Raw genomic sequence first — 22,900 nt, 5'->3', positions numbered from 1 at the left:
TTCCCTCGGGAGGAAAGAAAACCGCGCCACCTGGTCAGCCAGGGTGATTTTCAACTCCCTCTCGGGTAAGGTGAGGGGGTCACACAACAACCTCATGATCGTGTTCTCGAATCTGCAAGGTTTACTTTGTAAAACAGACCTCCCGGTCATGTTGTGCCCAGGCTGTTGATGACTTCAGGCCTTTCCAGAGGTGACGCCCTCCTGGACTGTGATAGGACCGCACAAAATGTTGAGTGGAGCTGGACCCGCTGACCGGACCCCAGGTCAGGTTCTTCTGAAGGACATCACAGTGTGCCCCCCGCACGCCGACGAGGGGGGCAGGGACGACGTCACCGGCCGGCACGCATGCCACCAACGGGACAGGCTCCCGGGCCGCAGCTCGGCGCTGCTGGCGGCAAGAAGGGGAAGGAGAAGTCTGCCTCACGACGCCAGCCGGGGGTGGAATGAAGCATTTTTCCATCTCATCGTATTTCGGATCTGATGGTAGTAATGGCTGCATGTTCATGGGGCGTTCCCCGTGCCAGGCTCCATGCTCAGTGCTCCACAAACACAACACGGGTTAAAGTCACAATTCGTGACGCCAGCAAAGTACAACCTTGGCTTTTGTGGCCTACGTTCCCTAAAAGTTGAATTGGTGAGGGGGTGCCTGGGTGGCTCGGTTGGTTAAACTTCCAACTTCGGCTCAGGTCATGATCTCACGGTTGGAGGGTTCGAACCCCCTGTCGGGCTCTGTGCTGACAGTTCGGAGCCTGGAGCTGCTTCAGATTCTGTGTCTCCCTCTCTCTCTGCCCATTCCCCACTCATGCTCACTTGCTCTCTCTCTCTCTCTCAAAAATAAACAAACATGAAAAACATCTAAAAAAATAAAATTTCATTGTTTGAGGGGTGCTCTTCGCTGCCCCACCCCAGGGGCTCAATCTGAGGAGACAGATAATCTCAGGATGACAGTTTCAAAAGAACAACCAAAATCAAAGTGAGTGAATGGCAGATCTTCGGTCTCCTAGTCCAAGCCTGCTCCGGACTTGGAGCCGCAGTGGAAAGCATTGGGGCGGGGCGGGCGGTGACTGGCAGCTGCGTCTCGTTTCTCTCCCTCACCCTTCTCCCCTCTGCCACTTCCAGCCAGTGTCCGCCCCCTCAGGTCCATCCCTCAGACCACCCTCCCCCCCCCAGGAGTTTCTGTGACCTGGGAGTTTGCATCTCCTCTGCAGCCGGGGGAATCCAGGGTCAAGGCTACCGTGCACTGTTGTTGAAGTTGCCCCCAGTACAGTACTGAGATCCAGCCCACGCTGGCTCCAGGCTAAGGGCCCACAGAGCAGGGTTGTTAATTACTCCTCTTATTTTCTGTATTTCACGACGCTTTGCATCTAGGATCCTTGTTGGTCCTGCAGAAATTCCCTCTCCCGTCATGGTAAACAACTTGCCTGAGAGCACGTCTTTCCCAGCCAGAGCCCACGCCTCCAGGGACCTCCCTCATCCACCGTCACCCGCAAGTCCATGTCCCTCCCTCCCTAAGTTACCGGGTGGTCACAGGCAGCCCCTAGAGCCCAGAGCCAGCCTGAGATCATTCACACCATGCGGTCCTAAACTTGGTTCGGCTGCCAGCCCTGCCCTGTCCATTCTTGATGCGGAAACCACAGCGAAGGCTCAAGGCCTTGTTTGCCCCTCCTTCCTGCTTCCTGATGGACCCTGAGCCTGCGCCGTGTGGCTCTGCATGGGGCGGCATTAGAAACTCGAGTAACAAATTCTTCTTCAAAAAGCACTGTCTGCATGTCTGTCACCTCAGCTCACCCGATGAAAGCCAATCCCTGTACATTTTGGAGCAGCGAGGCCACCCCGTCTCCCGGGCACGCACAGGTGCTTGCTGCCGGCCATCACTCACTTCTGAGTCCCGGCCCTTCCAGGCCACCTCTCCTGGTTCTTCGCCAGCTCCTCTGAGCACTGGGGATGTGAGCCCAGCCCTCTCTCTGTCCATCTCCAGGGCTTCCCCCAGGGTCTCGGGTTATAAACTTAGCTGCACGCTGGAATCCCATGGAGAGATTTAAAACCGGCTTCTGCCGGTTGTCTCCCACGCTTGGAGATCCGAGGCTGGCTGGTCTGGGAGTGTGGCCTGAGTGCCGGGCTGTTCAAGCTCTCTGGGTGGCCCCAGGAGCAGGGAGGGCCACCAGCCTTGGGCCTCCCCTCTGTCCACCGGCAGCGGATGGGGGTGCAGGGCTCAGAACTGAGGAGCTTGTTCTTCCACTGCCAGGAGTGTTGTTGGCTATTGAATGGTTTTCCTACTGAGCCCCCGCCCTGAACAATCTGCACCTAGGGACGAACTGACGTGGGGGCATGAAGGCCTGTTGTCCCCGGTCTGCAATGGGACAACCGGAGGGGCCCTCCAGGTCTAGAGCCAGGCTGGGATCTCCGTATGACTGAGGGCAAGCTCACCTTCCCCCTCTGTTGACTTTGGCCTCGCTCACTCCCTGGCAGGGGCTGGGCTGAGCACACTTCCCAGCCAGCGTCCTGCCCACCCAGCTCCTCTCAGGGCGGCTTTGCCGGGAAACCCAACCCAGTCCCACCTGTGGACCCGATGCCTCCAGATGTCTGTGTCCAAGGCCTCTCATCTCTGCCTGGGGCTCCTCCCACGGCCTGGTCCGCTCCACTTCCGAGCACAGAGCCCCTCCCCTCCTGGCCCACCCAGGCTTGGCCCTGGGTCCCCACCTGTCCGGTAGCCCAATTCAGAACCCTGGTCTCTCCATGCCTGCCTGTAACCCTCAGCTGCCATCTGACTGGCCACCTGCCTGGGCCCTCTGCCCCTGGCCCTGCTGACTGGGTCTCGGCATTTCTCATGTGCACCCCCTCCCCGTCGCCCCTGCCAGGACTGGCCTGGGGGCACGTTCCTCCTGCTGCCCGCCGGGATTCCCACAGCAGCACCTCCGTGGTGCCCAGATCCTCCACATTCCGGTCCACCCCTTACAGCCTCAGTGACCCTTCCAGAAAGTGGATGTGGTGTTCTAGGTCACGTCTCTAAGACCATTCAGTGGCCTCCTTTTGTCCTGAGGGTCAAGCCCAAATCTTTTAGGCGGGAACCCAAATCCCGTCTTATCAGACCCCTGCTAGGATGCCAGTTTGCCTTGGGCAGGACCGTGGCCCATGCGCCTCAGCTCTGGTCCTGCAGATCGGTGAGCCTCCCTTGAACGTGCTGTGCCCTCTCCCAGGAAGGCCTGCCCCTTCCTTACACAGCAACGGTCTATCCTTCCAAGTTTAGCATTTCTGCCCACGATACCAGCTCTACCAGGTACAGAATCCCATCGGAGCACTCGTTACCGCCTGGAGCAACGGATTTCTTTCCGGGTGTGTCTCTCTGACTAGACTGAGCTCCTCGGGGCCCTTCCCCTGCTGTGTTCTTTCACGTTCCGGCCCAGTGCCTGGGCATGGCAGGTGTCCAATTAAAGCTCGCCGACTGAGCGCTGGGGAAGTTGAATGGCACGGGTTGGCGGTGGTGCTGCTAGAGGCAGAGCCGGCCAAATAACACACGTCCCTGCTTTTAAGGTACTTTAGTTTATATAGTTGTTGTTATTATTATCATTAAGCTTATTTATTTATTTTGAGAGACAGAGACTGACCATGTGTGAGCAAGGGAGGGGCAGAGAGAGAGGGAGACAGAGAATCCAGAGCAGGCTCTGTGTGCTCAGTGCAGAGCCCCAGGCAGGGCTCAGACCCACGAAGTGTGAGACCATGACCTGAGCCGAAATCAGGAGTTGGATCCTTAACCGACTGAGCCACCGAAGTGCCCCATTTACTTTTTTTTTTAAATGCTCCAACTTCTCAAAGGGAATCCCACTAAAGGGCTGAAATACCGTAATATTCCCCTTTGAGGTGCCATTATAATTTCCAGTCTATGAAGAAGAAAACTGAGGCCCAGGAAGGTCAGTCAGTTCATGCACGTTCACGTGAGAAACTGAGGGGGGCTGAATGAGAACGAGAGCCTGGCTTTTCCGATTCCTGCATGGGGCTCCTTATGTGACATTATTCCTGACGGATGCGGTTCTAAGAGCAAAGCAACACCGCCTCCCCTCCCCTCGCCGCAGCTGCTAGGTGAATAGAGGATTTGTATGCAGATTTTATCAGCTGTGAAGAGGCCCGCTTCCCCATAGAGTTCTACACAGAAGCACCAGAGATCTCTCAGGCTGAGCTCCAAGGCTCCTGCTATTCCCAGAACATCACGAGGACTTCCTCAAGGCAAGATGCTGGTGCAGACATCAGTCATTCCATAGGGAGAAACAGGAGGAAACTGCTGCTCACCTTCAAAAGGGATGCCGAGCGAGACGTGTGAATGCCCTTTGCCTGTCCAGCTGCATCTCACAAGGGAGTCAGGATCAGTCCACACCCATGCATGGAGTCCTTGGACCATGCCATCCCCATAACCACCTCCCAGAGAGGGAGGGCCCCTGCGGGTCTCAGCTCTGCAGAGCCCGGGGCGGGGAGTGTGCCCAGCTGTGTCCACGCTGCCTTGTGACGGGTCGTCTGTTACCGTCTCCACTCGAGATTGTGCAGAAAGCAACACCACCTGACCCTGCAGAACACAACCTTGAAACCCTTCGACGGTTCCATTCACTGTAGCAAACGCAGGTTCTAGAATCACTGTTTTTTGTATGTTTTCAGGTTCTGATTCTATTTCAACAGGACAGTAGCGGGGATCTCAAGAACGTGGGCTTGGGGAGTACCCTTGCGCTGTCCTGTGTGAGAAACAATACTGAAATTACCTCCCAAGGGCCCGCTTACCCTGACCTCTCGGCCAGCTGGTGTGAGTGAAGGACCTCAGCAGTGACCCGTGGCTGCTTTCCAGGCAGTGCTGGGTCCCCGCCCTCTCCCCTACAGCACTTTTCTGCTTTCAGAGCGTTCGGCTGTCCTCTGCCTTGCTTAGTTCTCAGGCAAGCTTATGGGGAAGTAAGGTCAGAAGCTACTATTCCCTTTTACTGATAAGGATACTGAGGTGGAGAGACCAGTTGCTCCTGTAGCAAAATCTTCCATAAAATCAAGATGGTCCCTTCTCCATTTTAGAGAGAGAAATCCATGCAGGTTTTAAAGGTGGTTGACCTGCAGAGGACCTTCCCGGGCCGACCCACAGGAAGAGACTGGCACCAAGCACATTGGAATTTGCTGGGTGCTTGATACACAGTAACTCCACTTCATCCTCACAATACCCCTGCCTTCATCCGCATTTTACAGTGGAAACTGAGGCATGGAGAAGTCACGTGATGCACTCACAGTCATGTGTCTCATAAACGGCCGATCTGGGACGAACCCCGGGTAGCAGGGTGCCCAGCGTGTACGCAACCCCTTCCCTCTTCTCATGGACACACAGGGCACCCCTTAGCTGAGGCCGACCCCACGCCCCTGCCTCACCGTGTACAGAGACCGTCTTTCTCTTTGCCAGGGAATTAGGTCACCGCCATTCTTTTCTAAATAAAGCTCCCTGGACTTGCAGCCCGTTATTAACCCCCTTTGTCAGCCTTCTGTGGTTCTAGCGGAGTCGATCTGGTTTCTGAGTCTCGTTGTTCAGATCCATTCACACCCTGGCTCTGTCTGCTCCCCCCTCCCCACCCCCCGCTGGGGGTCACCCGCCATCAGATAGTGTCCTTGAAGTGCAGCTCCAGAAAGGAAGACAGATGGGGTTTGTTCTAAGGCTGTAAACTAAAAGGTAACCTATGGAACGGGAGAAGATATGTGCAAATGACACACGGGATAAAGGGTTAGGATCCAAAATCTATGAAGAGCTTATCAAACGCCACACCCCAAAAGCAAATAACCCAGTGAAGAAATGGGCAGAAGACATGAAAAGATACTTTTCCAAAGAAGACATCCAGATGGCTAACAGACACATGAAAAGATGCTCAACATCCCTCATCATCAGGGAAACACAAACCAAAACCACAGTGAGATACCACCTCACACCTGTCAGAATGGCTACAATCAACTACTTAGGAAACAACAGATGTTGGCAAGAATGTGGAGTAAGGGGAGCCCGTTTGCACGGCTGGTGGGAATGCGAAGTGGCGCAGCCACTCTGGAAAACAGTATGGAGGTTCCTCAAAAAGCTAAAAATAGAACTGCCCTATGACCCAGCAATTATACTGCTTGGTATTTATCCAAAGGATACAAAAATGCTGATCTGAAGGGACACGTGCACCCCAATGTTTATAGCAGTGCTATCGACAATAACCAAAGTATGGAAAGAGCCCAAATGTCCACCAACTGATGAACAGATAAAGAAGATGTGGTTCATATATACAATGGAATCCTACTCAGAGATCACAAAGAACGAAACCTTGCCATTTGCAATGATGTGGATGGAGTAGAGTGTGTATGCTAAGCGAAATAAGTCAGTCAAAGACAAATACATATGATTTCACTCATAGGTGGAAATTAAGAAATAAAACAGGTGAACATAGGGGAGAGAGAAAAAGAGAGAGAGGGAAGCAAATCATAAGAGATTCTTCACTATGGAGAACTAGCTGAGGAATGATGGGGGTAGAGGGGGATGGGCTAAATGGGGGACGGGCATTAAGGAGGGCACTTGTTCTATGAGCACTGGGTGCTACATATAAGTGACGAATCTCTAAATTTTACTCCCGAAATCAATACTACACTTTATGTTAACTAACTAGAATTTAAATACAAATTTGAAACACCAAACAACAAAGGCATAAGGACATTGTTGTGAATGGCACTTTCCTGTTGCTGGCCTTCATTTGGGGCAAATGTACAGTGTGAGGCATGATTGTTAGTGGGCAGAGACCAGGCCCAGTTAGCAAGAACTCTGTGGCCTTGGATGTCAGTCTCTGCCTTTCATAGCTCCATTCAGCTTTGGAATTTAGACCCTAGTTCAAATTCAGATTCTTTGATTTACAAGCTATGGGGCTTTGAGCAAACGACTTATTCTCTCTGGAACCACAGTTGTCTCGGCCAGAAGATGAGGATGGTAATGAACACTTACTTCGCAGGGTTGCTAGGAGGGTGATAGAGGTGATATCCTGAGTGTGGGCCTGGTACGTATTTGGGTGCTAATAGATGCTGTTTCTCTTCTCCCTTTGCTGTGGGAATGAAGTCCCTGAGCCAGTATAGGGGCCCATCCTAATCAAATAGTGGGCTGAGGTTAGATCTGCTGCCCAAGTCTGTGGTTTGGTGTCTCGGATGAGTGCATGGAACTCATGTCTCAGACCCAAGCAGGAAGTCTCGGAGTTGAGGACCAGCAAAGCTGCTCTCAGGGCCCCCATGTAATTTACCAGCCACTGCTCCTCCTCCTCCTCCTCTCTCTGGGGCCTCTGTCCAGCCATCTAGTACCTCTGCCTTGGACACAGACAGCCTTGGTGGCCCTTTGCTGAGCCCACCGAGAAGAAGCATAGCAACCCCTCCATCTAAAGGGTGCCGTCTCCTTATCTGTGAGCTGTGAGGCTACCTTGCATCAGGGTACACCCTCCCATCCCTGTGTCTCTGAGTGCCCTTGACTCTCTGCACACACAGGGTCTGAGGCTGGACTTCCCAAGCGATGCTAGGACTTCCTTCCCCTAACTCATTCACAGCATATTCATTCTGCCCACGGACGTGTCCTGAAGGACAGGGCAGGTCTGAGGCCAGTAACAGCAGGAACAGAGCAGCAGATGGGGAGGTCTGCACTTGGTTTCTCTCACACGGTCTCTGCCATGGCTTTCTTGCCTCCGTCCTGTCCTCTATTCATAAAGCTGTGGCCAACGCGTCCCAGCCCATCTGGCACCTGTCACACTCTGATAAGCAGAGGCTGTGCTCAGTATTCTTGTTTTTCATGAAGATGACGGGTCTTTTTCAGAACTTCACCTTTTCTTCCGGTCTTTCAAATACCTGAAGTGTTACAAGACCAAAGCCAAAGAAAGTACAGAGCTTTCAAGCCAAAGGCCATTTTCTGGCACTGCTTCTTGTCACCAGCCACTCAGCACTGGGGAGGGGGGGGTCCCTACTTCTAGGCTGTGTGTGATTCAAGTGAGCAGGTGGGCAGCTGTGCCTGAGAGAAAGGGCTGGTTGGGCCAGTGCAGACCCAGCCAGTGCCAGGGTAGCCTGTGTCCAGGAGTCTAAGGAGAGGCCACCCGCCATGGAAAGAAACTACCAGAATAAAGCTCATGCAGTCTAGCTTGGCAATTCAAGGTGCTCCATGTGGCCACCATGGTTGCCTCTGCTCCTTCCTGGGTCCCTTCCCATCCCCAGCTCTCTCAAAGAACTGTTCTCTGACACCTCCGAATCTTTGCACATGCTGTTCCCATTGCCTGGAAACCCTCTGACTTCCTTCAGCCTGCCTGGAAAAGCCTTGCTGCTTCCTTGCAAGCCTCCCCCTGGGGCGTGCCTTGACACCTGCCGGCTGAGTTATCAGCAGTGAATACACATTGACTGCACTCAAGAGCATCTGCAGGCCTGGGGTCTCGGCCCTTCGTGTGGGGGCTGGGAGTCTCAGGCTGAGGGGTCTGGCTGCCCTCAGCCAGAGACCCTGACTCCCTTAGGAAGGTGCTGGGTTAATGATAGAGGACAAAAACTCTGAAACCAGGATGACGGCGCTCCTGTCCCAGCTCTGCTGCTCATTGGCAGCCTGTGCCTCAGTTTCCTCATCTGCAAAATGGGATTGATGTCAATCAATTGTACTTCCTTGGCAGGGTCGTTGTGATTAAATAGGTCAATATGTATAAAGCTCCTAGACCATGTTTGTCGTGGAGTTGGTGTTGTGTACATGTTTGATATTATCATTGTCATTACTGTTACTCATTAGTGGTGCATCCTTGAGCAAGTCAATCCCTCTGGCCATGGTCTCCTCATCAGTCCACTGAGAATACTGGCTAAGCCAGCTCTGTTGTTCTGGCTAGATATATCAGCTTCTAAATAAATATTTGGAGTGATGTCATGGCATGATTTTTGAAGCAACAGATTTCCTGCTGTTTTTATATTTGTTTTTTGGTTTTTACTTTTTAATGAGTGAGGATACGATCTGGAGTTTGGGTAATGGGCCATTCACTAGGTGGCATTTCCCAAAGCTGAGCCCTTCTAGTGGAAAGCATCATGTTTACTTGAAGTAAAGTGTGGTTTAAAAAGTGTGCATTTCATAGACAAGTAAGTTTTAAGGCGATGTGCATCCCCAGAGACACATGGCTATGTTGCCTCATGGATTTTCATCTAGTGGAATCTCTCTGAGGGAGAGGAGGGGAAGCCAGACAACCCAGACCACCTTCCAACCTCTGTCATTGCTAAACAGGTTCAAGTCCATCTCCTACTTCCACCTTTTCCTATTCGGATATCCAATTGTTCCGGCACCACTTCCTTAAAAGATTATTCGGTCCACTTAGCATTACCTTGACACCTTGGTTGGATATCCATTGGCTATCTATGTTTGGATCTAGTTCGGATCTCTCTGATCTGTTCCATGGATCTATTTTCTATGGTTTTGCCATACCACATTGTACTTTTGTTTTTGTTTTATTTTGAGAGAAAGAGAGAGAAAGCATGAGCAGGGGAGAGGGGCAGAGGCAGAGAGAGAGAGAGAGAGAGAGAGAGAGAGAGAGGGAGAATCTTAAGCAGGCTCCACATTCAGTACAGAACACAACTCGGGGCTCGATCTCATGACCATGAGATCATAACCTGAGCTGAAATCAAGAGTCAGATGCTTAACCAATTGAGCCACCCTGGCGCCCCCACATTGTAGTTTTGTAGTAAGTCTTAAAATCAGATGGTGCAAGACCTCCAATTTTGTTCTTCTTTTTCAAAATTACTTTGGCTATTCTAGGACCTTTGATATTTATATAAATTTTAGAATCAGCTTACTCTGTTTTCTACTAAAAATAAGGGTGACAAATGATTTTCATTAGAATCACACTGGAATTACTGATGAGTTTGAGTACTGACATTTTAACCATATTGTTTTTTAGTCCATGAATGTGGTATATATGTTTCTTAGGCCTTTGATTTCTTTCAACTGTTTTAGAGCTTTCAGAGTATAGCCATGTACATATTTTGATAAATGTATCCCTAAGTGTTTCATATTTTAACACTACTGCAAGTGATATTATCTTTTTAATTTCCAATTGTTCATTGCTACCTATAGAAATACAAGTAATTTTTTTCAATTGACTTTATATCTTGTGATCTGGACAGACTTAGTTATTAAATCTATCAACTTTTTCTGTTAAATCTTTGGGATTTCCTACGTAAGTAAACATGTCTTCTGTAAATCAAGGCCGTTTTAAATCTTCCTTTGTAAACGGATACATTTTATTTGTATTTCATGCTTTATCACACTGAATAGAATCTTTAGTTCAATGTTGAAATTACTGATGAGAGATGATATCCTCACTTTGTTCCAATCCTGGGGAAAGTCATTTAATCTTTCACCATGAAGTGTGATGGTAGCTGTAGGTGTTTAGGTCTTTTGTAGATGCCCGTATCAGATTGAGTCTTCTCAATCTTTTTTCTTTCTGTGGTTTATGCTGGATAGTTTCTTTGGCTCCAGCTTGAAGTTTGCTGATGCCTTCCTCCACAATGTCTAATTTACTGTTAACCCCATTCTGTGTGCTTTTCATACTAAGTGTTGCATTTTTCAACCCTAGAAGTTTGGCTCAGGTCTTTGCACACGCTATTCTCCCTTTCATCTCTGTGTTCTCTCCTTCCTTCTATTATACCTGGAATTTATCTAAAGAAGCTGTTTTAGCACCCTAATCTGCCAATGTTATCATCTTTGAAATTTCTGCTTCTGTTTATATTAGTTACTTTACCTTCTAATTATGGGCTCTGTTTTCTTGCTTAGTTGTATGACTGGTGATTTTTTTGCTGGATGTCAGTCATTGTGAATTTTATATTCTTGTAGGTTTTTGTAGCTTCTTGTGGGTTTTTGCTGTATTCCTTTTAAGTAGTATCCAGCTTTGTTCTTGGATCCTGGTCAAGGTTCTCGAAATCAGTTTGTTCATTTAGAAGTTTTTTAGCCCTCTAAAGGGAGTCCTGAGCACTCTTTATTCCAAGATAACATGCCCCACCATTGAGGATAAATCCTAATAAGAACTCTACTCAATGACCATATACTAGGAGGTCTTTCCACCTTGGCTAATTGGAACACTTCTAGATGTGTGTGAACTCTTGCTATTATTTGGCTTACTTTTTCCTGATCTTTCTCCTCCTGCTTCAGGTTAATTCTTTTTTGATGCATTTTATTCAACAAAAGACTTGAGAAGACCTCTTTGCTGACATGCAGAGTTCATTCTGTCTCTCGGTTTTCTCCTTCTCTCTGCAGATCCGTCCTCCCCCACATTTTTCCTGCCAAACCTGCCACGGGGGCGGTTGTAGGGACTACTTCATTTGTTTCCCTTCTCTAAGGATTGCTGTCTTGCCCTCAGAGCCATCCAGTTTAAGAAACTGTTGTTTCATATATTTTGTCTGTTTCTTAGTGGCTTAAGGTGGGAGGATTAATCATGGAAAAAAGCAAAAGTTTGTTTTTGGAAGAAAAATTTTAGGCCATTTTCCTCTCTGTATCTGGCCCCTGTTTCTTTGACCTCTGTCTCATAGCACTCTTCTAGTTTACTCCAGCACCCAGCCATGTTTTCTCTTCCTAAATCTGCCACACTCATCCCTGCCTTGACTATACTTTGGCCTTGACCTCTTCCTCGTCTCCATAAGCTTGCTCCTTCTGACCAGTCACCCACAATGCCACCTCTCAAAGAAGCCTTCCCTGAGCACCCAAGCTTGACTACTCCCACAGGTTTTCCCTGTCTCATCGCCTGAGTGGGACAGGGAGTAGCACTTGAGGACGCCCCAGGGCCACCAGTGAGTGGGCGGTGCTGGAGCCCACGTCCACGGAACATCTACTGTTTAAGGTCTCCCGTTGTGATGGGTTCTTTGTCAGGGAGTGGTGTGGGGAGGACAGACCTGATGTGACTTTGCTTCCAATAACCAGCACCTGTATCCCTCTTTCGGTGAAGTGTCCTCAGACTCCTGAGTAACTCTTTGTCAAAACTTAGCTGCCAGAATGTGTGCTGAACAGGAGTTAAACAAGAATCATTGAGGGGCTAAACTACCAGGATACAAAAGCACAGGTAGAACGAATGTTTTTGCTTTGGAGAAATACGTCATTCATTCCTAATGGAAAGATGGTGAGCATTTTCCTAACCCTCAGATTTGTTCTTTTGTGATCCAGACACTGAGCCATTCAAGGCTTTCCAAGGAAAGAATAGGTAGGAACCAAAACTTTAGGTGCTGTTTGAGAGGAAAGACTAAGAGAAAGGAGAGGAGTGATTGGAGTCTTTAGGACTGAGAAGGAAGCCAAGAGTGTAGAGTTTCTGTGATGAGCTTAAAACTGTCCCTGTCTTGTCTAAAGCTCCCTGGAAATGGCAGGACCTCAGATAAGGGATGGCTACAGGACATCTAAGGAGACTGGACCCCAAGAGTCACAGCTGCAAACAACAGCAAGGGTCCTTCAGCCTGGCTGACCAGAGGGAGGACATCTATCGCCAGCAGAGCCCCCTGCGACCACAGGGCATCCTGGACAGAGCAGGAGGCTGGCCAACCATAATTTACCCAGATGACTCCCTCCCAGACAGAAGGAGCCACTGAGGAACCACTAGGAGAAACGGCAGAACACCTGTCAACCCCGAGGCCTTCATACAACCCTGGGAAGGAAGCAAATGCTCAAGGAAGTCATTCACAGGACTCTTGTTGGCCCCAGTGAGTGTGAACTTGGGTTGGATTGACTGGAACTTGGGAAGATAAATACAGGTGACTTTTCCTGCACCCCTTCGCAGGTAGTGTTCTAGGCACTGGGGACAAGTGCTGACCTTGTGACTGGGGGAGGGTAGGAGGCAACAGAAACGAGCGAATTTGGAGGCAACAGAAACGAGCTCCTCAGCTTCTCCATCCCGACCCTGCCCCAGTGTCACAGCCACAGAGGCTACGAATTCCAAGTACTCTCCTACCACCGCTTTCCCCAGGACAGCTGAGACCGATACCCTCTGCTTCTTGCTTCCCTCCTTCCTGACCTTTATGTGAAATGCTAGTGGACTGTGGACAAACTCAATTTTCAAAAATCATGGCCACTCTTATCTCTTATTACAGTGAATCAGTTTCCTCATCTCCACTGTCATGTTCTGGAATTTGGGGGAGACATTTATTTTGCTCTTGGAATCATTTTGGAATAGGGAATTCTCCTTTTTGTTTTTAAAATATCATTATCAGTCTCAAAACACACAACTTAGGAAGAGAAAAATATAGTAAAAACCAATCCACATTGGTCTGATTTGGTTCTGAGGACTTAACATTTGCCAGGCTCCACACAGCCTTGGGGGGAGGTGGGGATGTCAAAATGTAACTATGGGCTCAGTAAAATTTGGCTTTAAAAAATGGTATTTTGGTATTTGGGTTTTTCAAGAACTTTAATTTATCTAAAACATATGCACTTGTTTTTAGGAAATAAGCTAAAGGTGCCAGAAACCAAAATTTGTAAATGCTTTCCATTGTTCCCAATGAGAAGATATGTAGAATTTTAATTAGGAGTCTTAAAAAAATAACCCACACACAAAAAACTTGGAAAGTAAATTTGTCAGAAGGGACAGGAAGTTTACAGCGGATTTATTTAACATTTGGGTGAATGGTTGTAGAATTGAAGCAGCTACGAAATAGCAGGGGTGAGCCCATGATTAGAAGGCAGAGAGGTACGGAGGGGCTCCGGTAGAGCTCATAAAGTCCTCTGTGTTAGAAAAGTTGGGAACTTAATCCCAAACCAGACTGCCTGGGGTTGGGTCCTGACACTTACCGATTGTGTGGCAACAGATTCACTTCAGTTTGCCCATCTGTAAAATTCAGTACATGGTAAAGTGCCTTCTGTGGAGTGAGTACTTGGTTAAGTGACAAACAGCCACTGTGACAAAGTCAGAGTTGTTTACGAGGAGATTTCTGCATTCCAGAAGGGGTCAGGTCAGCTTCTGGTACGGTCAATTTCTACTCAAAGGCTGTATGATCCAAATGTCCTAGAACTCTAGCAAGCTCTAGCTCCTCCATTGAAAGATGCTTTCCAAAAGCCCTATAATCAAACTCATTGATGGTTTTGATGTTCTTTAAGCAAGTCTCCATGATTCACAAGTTACATTACTTAAATTCTTCAATTCTAAAATTGTAAGTTTTCAGGGTCGTTCAGGTCACGCATCAGTTACCCTTGTGTAGGGACTTGGCGAGACGGGGCAGCACTTAAGTTTTGAAAGCTTCTGTCTTGCCCACATGCCCACAAAACTACTTGTGCCCTGGCCACAGGCATAGAGGTAGAGAACAAAAGCTCAGAGAGGAAAGGTGCTCTGCCCTTGGTATGACAGCTGGGCAGCGACCAGAGACCCCACTGCACCACTCGGCCTGTCCCAGAGCCCCACGTGCCCTGTCACTTAAAGAGCTGAAGCAGACCGGGAGCCCAGGTAAGCCGAGGTGCAGGCATCAAGTGCCATGCCCATCTGGCTTTGACTTCTCCCCACAGGGGTATTCCCTTTTGTAAATCTGGACATGATATTGAACGTCCACAATCCTTACTTTCTTTATCAGTAAAATAAGGATAATAAACCCTACATCACAGGCTGTTATGACAATTAAATAGACTGTAAAGTGCTCGGCCTGGTGCCCAGTTCTTAGTAACACACACACGTGTTTATTATAGTTACTATTTCACACAACTCAGAGCACTAGGCCAGTGATGTGGGGTTCTAACATAGCTGTTCTGTTGGAAAACTTGTTTAAAACTACATCCGCTTAGACCTAGACTGGGTGGGGTACAGGGCACCCTTGCTCTCCACTGTTCTGGGCTGCATCAAGAAGGACTTTGCCTACAAACTCCTGGCCTTCTGCCCTGCCCCTTCCTCATCCCCACCACAGTTACTGGGTTGTTGTTTGGCAGCCATTGGTCCATACTGGCTGGCAGGGTGGAGCTAACCTAGTAAGGGCTTGTATACACAGGGAGTGAGCCTCTTTCTGGACCTTCCCGTGGATGAGGATTCAGCACCCCTAGGTGATGAGGTGTCAACCCTGTAAACCCCCTGCTCCCTCGGGGAACATGGTAGCCTGGCTTGCTGCTCATGTAGCCAGGCCTGTGTTGAACTCCAATGAGAACAGGTTCGACCTTCATTTCTAAAGTTTCCAAATGTATACGGGCAGATACTAACCTTTCCAAACCCGTCAAACTCCTCTAAAGATTCTAATTCAGGAAGTCTTAGGTTGGGCTCAAGCCAAACGTTTTAAAATAGTACCCTAGGACACTCTGATGCATACCAGCTCCTCCTACAAACCTCTGCTCCAGAAGTAGCGAAAGCTTTGTTACTAGAGGCATCTCAATAGGAGATTGGGTGCATTTGAGCCTCGGTCCTCCATTATGGTATGAATACCATAGGCTTTTCTTAGACTGTTTCCCCGTCTAGCATTTTACAATTTGATCATTCGAAAATCAATTTATTTGAAGTCTCCTGGGTGCCTTTTCTGTTTTGGGTAGTGAAGGATTAAAAAAAAAAAAAGGCATGGAAATTATCTGATAAACAAGGCAGATCGCCCATTTTCTTCTCTGATTCCTGAGAACGACCATCAAGAATACAATGGTATTAATGGTGAGAACGAGACAGCAATGGTGGCAATGGTGGGCAAGGGAGGACAGCAAAGTGGGGAAAGGGGAATCTGAGCCCCCAGGGGATGCCAAAAGTAAGCGAGACCCCTGATGCATGGTGCAAGGGGCCACTGAGGGCGGGTGAGACTGGGTGAAAGCCTACAGGACTGCCCTCACCTTGCAGCCAGTCAACTCCCTTCCCCATGCAGACTGGCTCATTCTCATCATCAGTGGGATCATGGTGACTTGAGGCATGGACCTACCAGGCACAGTAAGGAAACATGAAACTGAAAACTAGTAAATAAACCTCAAAGCCCCCAGTCATGTGCATCTGACCTGTTCCTGCACCCAGGCACCTCCTGTTCTGTGAAGAGAAACCAACCTCCAATGTGAAAAGGCGCCCACGCTGCCTTCCGAGGACCTCCTGACAAAAATTCGGCTCAGAGCCTCATCTCCCAGGTGAGGGCCTGTCCCTCCCCAGAGCTTCTGCACTGCCTGCTTAAACTAGGTATAGGAGCACCAGACATTTGAGGTCTCCAACATGAAGGAGAAAGGCCGAAAGAAACCAACAAAAAGAAAGAAATCTGGAGTAAAAACAAGAAATGTGGTAGCAGGATGAAATGTAGGGGCAAAAGCCCCATCAATAATTCCTGATAAATCTGAGAAAATCTCCCATAAAGAACCAGATAAGAGACATATGGAGGAGAGGAAAACAAGACTAAAAAAAAAATGAGTAGGTCAGTCTATGACTGACTATGAGGATTTCGAGAAAGAGAAAATAGAAATATAGAAGGGAAAAAATTGTAAAGAAAGTGACATATGAAAATGTCCCAGAAAAAGGACATAAGTCTGTAGATGGGCAGAGGTTACTGAGAACTCTGCCCAATGAAGGAAAAAGAACCACACCAAAAGATATAAGCTGTAAAATTGTAAAACAAGCAATAATATTCTAGAAGCTTCCAGAGATAAACAATAGTTTACTTACAAAGTGAGCAAAATAAGAAAATCTCAGATTTCTCATCAGCACTGCCAGATACCTGAGGACAATAGAACAATCCCTTCAAAATTCTGAGGAAAATTATACTCATCCAAGAGTTCTTCATCCAACCCAACTCTGTATTAGGTATATGTATAGAATGATACTCAGATGTGGAAAATCTCAAAAGATTTCCCTTCCCTCAGGTTTTCTTAGGAAAGTACTGGAGGAGGTGACTCAGGAAAAAAAAGGGAATAAACCAAGAAGAGGAAGACATGGTACGCAGGAAACAGTGGATCTTACCTGCCTGAGAGACACAGGAAACCCAGCAGGACAAGTCTGCACCAGGACTAGAGACACTAGGTTAGGTTAAAATAACAGGCCAGTAGACTGAGGTACAGAAATAGAATTGGTAGAACATTCGTGATATATTTTAGCATTTTGCAAATTTATTGTTGAATACTTAGGATTAAAGCATGTGAAAAAAACCAACTGTAGGTACAAAGAAAACTAAGCAAGTGAGAAATAACAACAAAGGTATTGCTAACTCCAGGAGAAACAAAAAGTTGAATGAAAAAGGAAAGCGATCGGAGTACATAATCATAATATAAGTATTAATTAGTGATTAATAAAAGATTGTGCTATAACTGTATTGGTAGTACAGAGAAAGGGGAGGGGAGAGAGAGTGATGTAAGCATGCTTGGACCTCAGCTATTACAACAGAACATCAATGAAAAAGTCTAAAACTAATGATAGAAGTAGTGTTACAACCAATCATTTATATTTAGATAATGATTATACATAGGTGCATAGATACAGCTTTATTATAAGAAACTAGCTTAAATGATTTTAAAATATGGGGGAATTACTAAATAACAGCTAAAAGAACTGTAAGAGGCTCAAACGGGTGAAGTAATGGACCCTTGCTCTTTCCTACAAGTTTTTTTTAGAAATATTGGATTCCTTATTAAACAATTTCCATGTAGAGTTTTGACTAAAATAATCAAAAATTTGTTTTAAATCAAGTATGAGGTTGAGATAGGAGTAATTTTTGGGGGGATACTTTTCTGGAGTTTTGTGCACTGCATTGTGATTCTGGGTGCTGAATCCCCTGGTCTATAGGATCAATTTCCTTTGCTGTGATTCAGCCACACAACCCAACCGTCCTGGGCCTGAACAACGTGAATGTCTCAGGAGGTGCTCAGTCACGCGCCAGGCCTGACAGATAGTTGTGTGTGTGTGTGTGTGTGTGTGTGTGTGTGTGTGTGTGTGTGTATGTGTGAGAGAGAGAGAAACAGACAGACAGACAGACAGACAGACAGATGAGGAGGGATGATTTCTGTGAAATCACTGCTATGTTCCCCACCAAACTCTCCTGGGCAGGGGCTCAGGCTAACAGGGTGATAGTCTCCTCTCAGTGTTCAAAGCACAGAGAGGAACCGTTATCTGCTAGGGCTGTTTGAGAAGCTCAGACGTCACGTTACATGGGCGACGAGTCTTACTGTTCCAATAGTAGGACCTGACATCTGCCAGAAGCAACATCTGCCTCATCTAATTATGGAAGCATAGTGTCTGGGTTTGCGTCTCTCTGGGGCCCCGCACCTGCCAAGTCTCTCCGCCTCCATTAAAGAGATGGGCACCGAAGAAATAGAAGAGGCCCTTGTGCCTGGAAAACAATCTCTAGCTTCACCAGCCCTGCTAGTGCCCTCCATCAAAGTCAGCTAATAAAAGAGGCTACTTAGCCACCGATGAAATGCGTTTTCAGTCAGTCAACAATATTAGTGATGTCTACTCCCTACCAGGCTGTGCAGGGAGAGAAAGGTGAATCCAAAAGATAGAGGCTCAGCCCCTCAAGAGATTACAGTCAATGTGAACTCAGAGGGAAGCAATAAGAAATGGCACTTCCTGATGCTGCCCCAGCAGACTGAAGGCCCGGAAAACGCTATTATGGGAATTCAACAGAGCGAGTGAAAAGCGTTTGTTGGGAGCATCAGGCCAAGTTCAAGTGGTGTTTAGCTTCTTTCTATTTTCAGAAAGGCTGTTAAATTATATTTCTTTTCTGGAGTTTGTAACTGCTGGGGTTGGGCCTTTCTTAAAGGTTAAGAGATGTGGATTGAAAGAGGTAAGACGGAATAAATGATACCAGGCAGAGAGGATGGCGGGAGAGAAGGGGCATTCGGGAAAGCGGGGATAGGTGAATGGTGCTAGAGATTAGATGCATTAGGACTGGACACTGGGCCCAAATCTAGGGGCCTTGAATGCCAGACTGAGGAAATGGGCTTCATCTGGTGGACACGGGATCCACTGGTCGGCCAGGTGGCAAGTGTTACAGAATACAGGGATAAGAACTTACATACAGCATGTCTTTCAATGGTTACGTTAACGCCATCGACTATACATTCTTGTGCCCATTTTACAGGTCCAGAAACTGGGACACAGAACCGCAGGAACTTGTTCAAGGTACACAGCTGGTAAGTAGCAGAGGTAGGAAATCTGCAACGTTCTGAATTCCAAGTTGGATCATTTTCCGCCATGTTCTGTGCCCTCCTGCTGAGGGGCCTGGCGCAACCCCACCAAAGCACCGCTAGACGTAAGGTGGTGTGGCGGGCAGGACCGAAATGACAGGAGCATGCAGGGGCGGGGAGAATGGGAGTGTGGGCCCCACTGACCTGTCCCCCTCATCTCTTGTGGCCTCCCCGGCGCTCTCACGGGCCTAGCTCTCCATCTTCTTGTCTGGTTTTTGCACCGGCTGTTTGCTCGGCCTGGGATGGTGCTTCCCCTCCCACCTGGCTACCAGCGGTCCCCTAACCCTTAGGGCGGACATCACCTTTTCCTACAGGCTTCCCCGGGCCTCCTCTAGTGCTGGGACTGCTGCCCTGATCTTTCATCCTTGGGGTCCCTCCATGGGCCCCACTATCTGCTGTCCCATCCATCTGCCCCTCCAGCAGCGAGCTCTTTGCGGGCAGGGACTTTGCCTGCCTTAGGTCTTGGGGGTCTGGTGCATTGTGGACACTCAGTAAATACTGGTTTGATTTGAGCAAAATGAGCTGATCAGAATTAATAGGGATACAGGAGATTTTAGATTCGAGTCACCTGCAGTGGTCCAGAGGGGAGCAGGGCCTGAATTGGGGGGCACGGGTGGGAGAAAGGGAGAAAGAGGCTGAATCAGATAGAGACTTGGAGGAAGACGGGCAGGAGCAGCGGGGAGAGGGGAAAAGCCAGGTTCGGAAAGGGTCCCGGCAGAGACTTCTCTGGGGAAGGGCTACGACATGCTTCCCAGGGACCTGCCTCAGCTACTCCCCTGCTTCCTGCTCATCTCAGCCCAGGGGCCTCCCCCTACCAGCCACCCTGTCTGATGCAGCCTGCTTCGCCGCCCTCTCCTTCCCTCCCGCTTTGTTCGGCTTCAAAGCATTCATTACTACAGGATTTGATAGGTGTGTCTCTGATCTGCATCCTTAGGTAAGAGCTGGCCATGGGCTGGGAGCACTTTGATCCAAGTGCTTGTGTTGAGCTGGGATCTGCCTGGAAGCCCACGGCCGGAATGGCAACAGCAGGGGGGATTCTAGCACCCTGTGCTCAAACCCAACTCTGCCGTCTGCTGTCCTGGTGACCTTGAAGCACATTTGTTGATCTCACACTGTGGCTCAGTGTTCTCGCCTGTGTGATGGGGATGAGGCTATCTATGGTGCCTAATTCATAGGGTCGCTGCACCGACTCCATGAGCTAACAGGCGGACTGAGCTAAGAACGGAGGGTCCCTCGCCAAAGGTCAACTCTTGGAGTTCCGGGCCCAGGTTTGATGATGCAGACAGACCTTGCTCTGGGCATGACCTCTGCCGAATGCCTCTGCCTTCAAGCTTTACCCAAGTCAACTCCAGACTGGCGGTCGAGGCCGCAGGGGTTGGAGGGCGGGAGCCGCTTGGCCAAGTCGTCTCCAGGGCCACTCAGCTTCCCCATGTGGGCTCAGGAATTCTCTGCCTTGCAACACCCACTCCATGCCACGCACCCAGGGTGGCTCAGCTACTTGCTTCCCTCAAGGCTGTCTTGAAGACAGGACGGCAAAGTTCAGGCAAGCTTCAAAGACTTTCTTGAAGATTCCAGATGACATGGCTTCAAGAACTATCAAATTTATCTCTGTATCCCTCCAACCTTCCTTGCCTGCAGAGTGAGACACCAGCTGAGCTGAGTGAGGGGCTCAGGTGCCCTAGGCCAGGGACGTGCATCGCCACACTGCTCCGGCCATCAGACCAGAAGCTCAAGCAGACAGGACCGGGGGTTTCAGCACAAGCCCCATTCTCAGTGATGAGGAGCTCAGGTCGGGAGAGGCCACTCGCCCCAAGTCACAGCATTCCCAGTGCTCCGTGGCCTTGGTCTTGCCCACGCATTTATTTCTCAGCAGGTGGGGGGGGGGGTCTGTGCATTCACAGAAGTGAGGAAGCATCAGAAAATTCATGAGTTGGGGTATTCGTCACTCCAGGGTCACAGAAAGTCTGTGCATTCCTTCCACATTTAGGGAGCATCTCAGGGTCACCGACGCCACGGTCAGACCCAGGATGGTTCAAAGATGACAGTTCTCACCTCAGTGCCTGGGAAAGACCAGCAGGGGAAGGACCCCTGGCCTCTGAAACAGGATGAAGAGAGTGTCTGGGAGGGGACTGTCTGGGGAAGAGTGACATGAGAACAGGCAACTCTGAAGGCTCACAGCAAGGAGGTGGTGTGGGCAGTGTCCCGCACACAGGATAACTACGCAGAGCTAATACTGAAGGACTGACTCCTATGTGCCCGGCTGAATCATCCTGGGACCATAAATTCTCACAACAACTCTGAGTTGTGCACCTTTTATCCTCATTTTACTAACAAAGAGGCACAGAGAGGGTGAGTAACCTGCCCAAAGTCACACAGCTAGTAAGCAGAAGAGCTGAGATCCTAACCTGGGTGTTGGTCTCGGGTCCTTGCTCTGAGTTGTAGCACTCGACCAGGCATCGGGTGCCCCTGGAGGGCCTGTTAAAACACAGATCACTGAGCCGCACCCCAGAATTTCAGATTCAGGAGGAATTGGTCTGGGCAGAGGCCACACTTCGAGGAGCCTTGCAGGACAGTACTGTGACCACAGCCGCGGGCGGTCACCAAATAAACTCGAATCGTTGCAATTTGCGGGCATTGCCTGCTGTTAAAGAGGCAGGCTATGAATTATGGCTGAATCCGGAAGCGAGCGGGACTCGAACTGCCCCGTCTGAAAAGCCTGAATTATCCAAAAGAAGATTCGCATCTCTGAATGTCAGCGGAGGCAGCAGGGACATCAGCCTGCGAGCAGCTCTGAAGTGAGGCTGCAAGTGACAGTCTCCACTTCTCTTGTTTCCTGTCTCCCTTCAAAGGAGGGCCCCCCCAGCTGCCCCCACCCTGAGCTGAACGTGTTCTCCGGCTGCAGAAAGCAGCTGGTCAAGCCCAAGATGAGATTCTTCATTTCAAAGAGGAGAGGTGTGATTTCCACGTCCCTGAAGCATAAAAGACCATTCTTAGCAGGAGAGAGAATGCTGCGGGGCTTGAAATCGCGTTCACGAAGATGAAGGAGTTTCTCCTTACAGTCTTAACAAATCAAGCTCTCTTTTCATCCAGGGCCCGAAGCCCAGAAGGTCATAGATCAGAAGCTCACAGAAAGTAAGTGCTTTCCTGCACCCAGAGATTGGGAAGAGGACCGCCCTCCCGCACTGGCCTGGCTTCCCATCCCAGGGCTCTAAGCTTTGGGGACACTGCCCTGCGCTCTCCATCAACAAGTCTTTGGTTCTGCTGCAAAGAGGTCACGGGCTTCCACGCCAGGAAGCTTAGGCTCCTGCTTCCCTGAGGCGGTCTGTCCGTAATTACTAAACCTCTCTGAGACTGAGCTTGTAATCTGTAAAACACAAAGTAATAATACGTATTTCCGAGTACGGCTCTGTGAGTTAAATGAGATGCTGGCTGACATTGATGAGGCACCGGCTGCAGGCACAGTTCCAAGGGCCTGACGTGTATTTCCTTCTTCAAGTCTTACAGGAGCCCCGTGAGACAGGCGCCTCTGTAACCGCATTGAAGAGGGGAGGAAACAGGCTAAGAGAGGGTTAGTGGCCTACTCAAATTCCCTCGGTGCTTGGGTGGTGGTGCCGGGGCCAGAACACGCATGTCCACTGCACCGCCCCGCCCTCCCCACACCGCCCTGCACGCTCACACCCTCACACCGCCCCGCCCCACAGGGCAGTGGGCGCTGCTCCTTGACCTTCTCTTTGGAGCTCATTCTTCTGTTACAGAATCACATTTTTCTTGCCCCTTTCTTAATCTCATGGG

General features: G+C 49.2%; 1 protein-coding gene across 4 annotated transcripts in view; it reads right to left on the bottom strand.

The window, feature by feature from the left end:
- Window positions 1-22,900, bottom strand: part of SLC2A9 (solute carrier family 2 member 9) — a 236,485-nt gene that overhangs the window by 101,422 nt on the left and 112,163 nt on the right. The window lies entirely within an intron of this gene.

Source organism: Suricata suricatta, chromosome 1 (assembly GCF_006229205.1).
Source record: "Suricata suricatta isolate VVHF042 chromosome 1, meerkat_22Aug2017_6uvM2_HiC, whole genome shotgun sequence".
Classification (NCBI taxonomy): domain Eukaryota; kingdom Metazoa; phylum Chordata; class Mammalia; order Carnivora; family Herpestidae; genus Suricata; species Suricata suricatta.
Note: the sequence above shows the minus strand (reverse complement) of the source record. Positions and strands in the feature narration are given on the sequence as shown.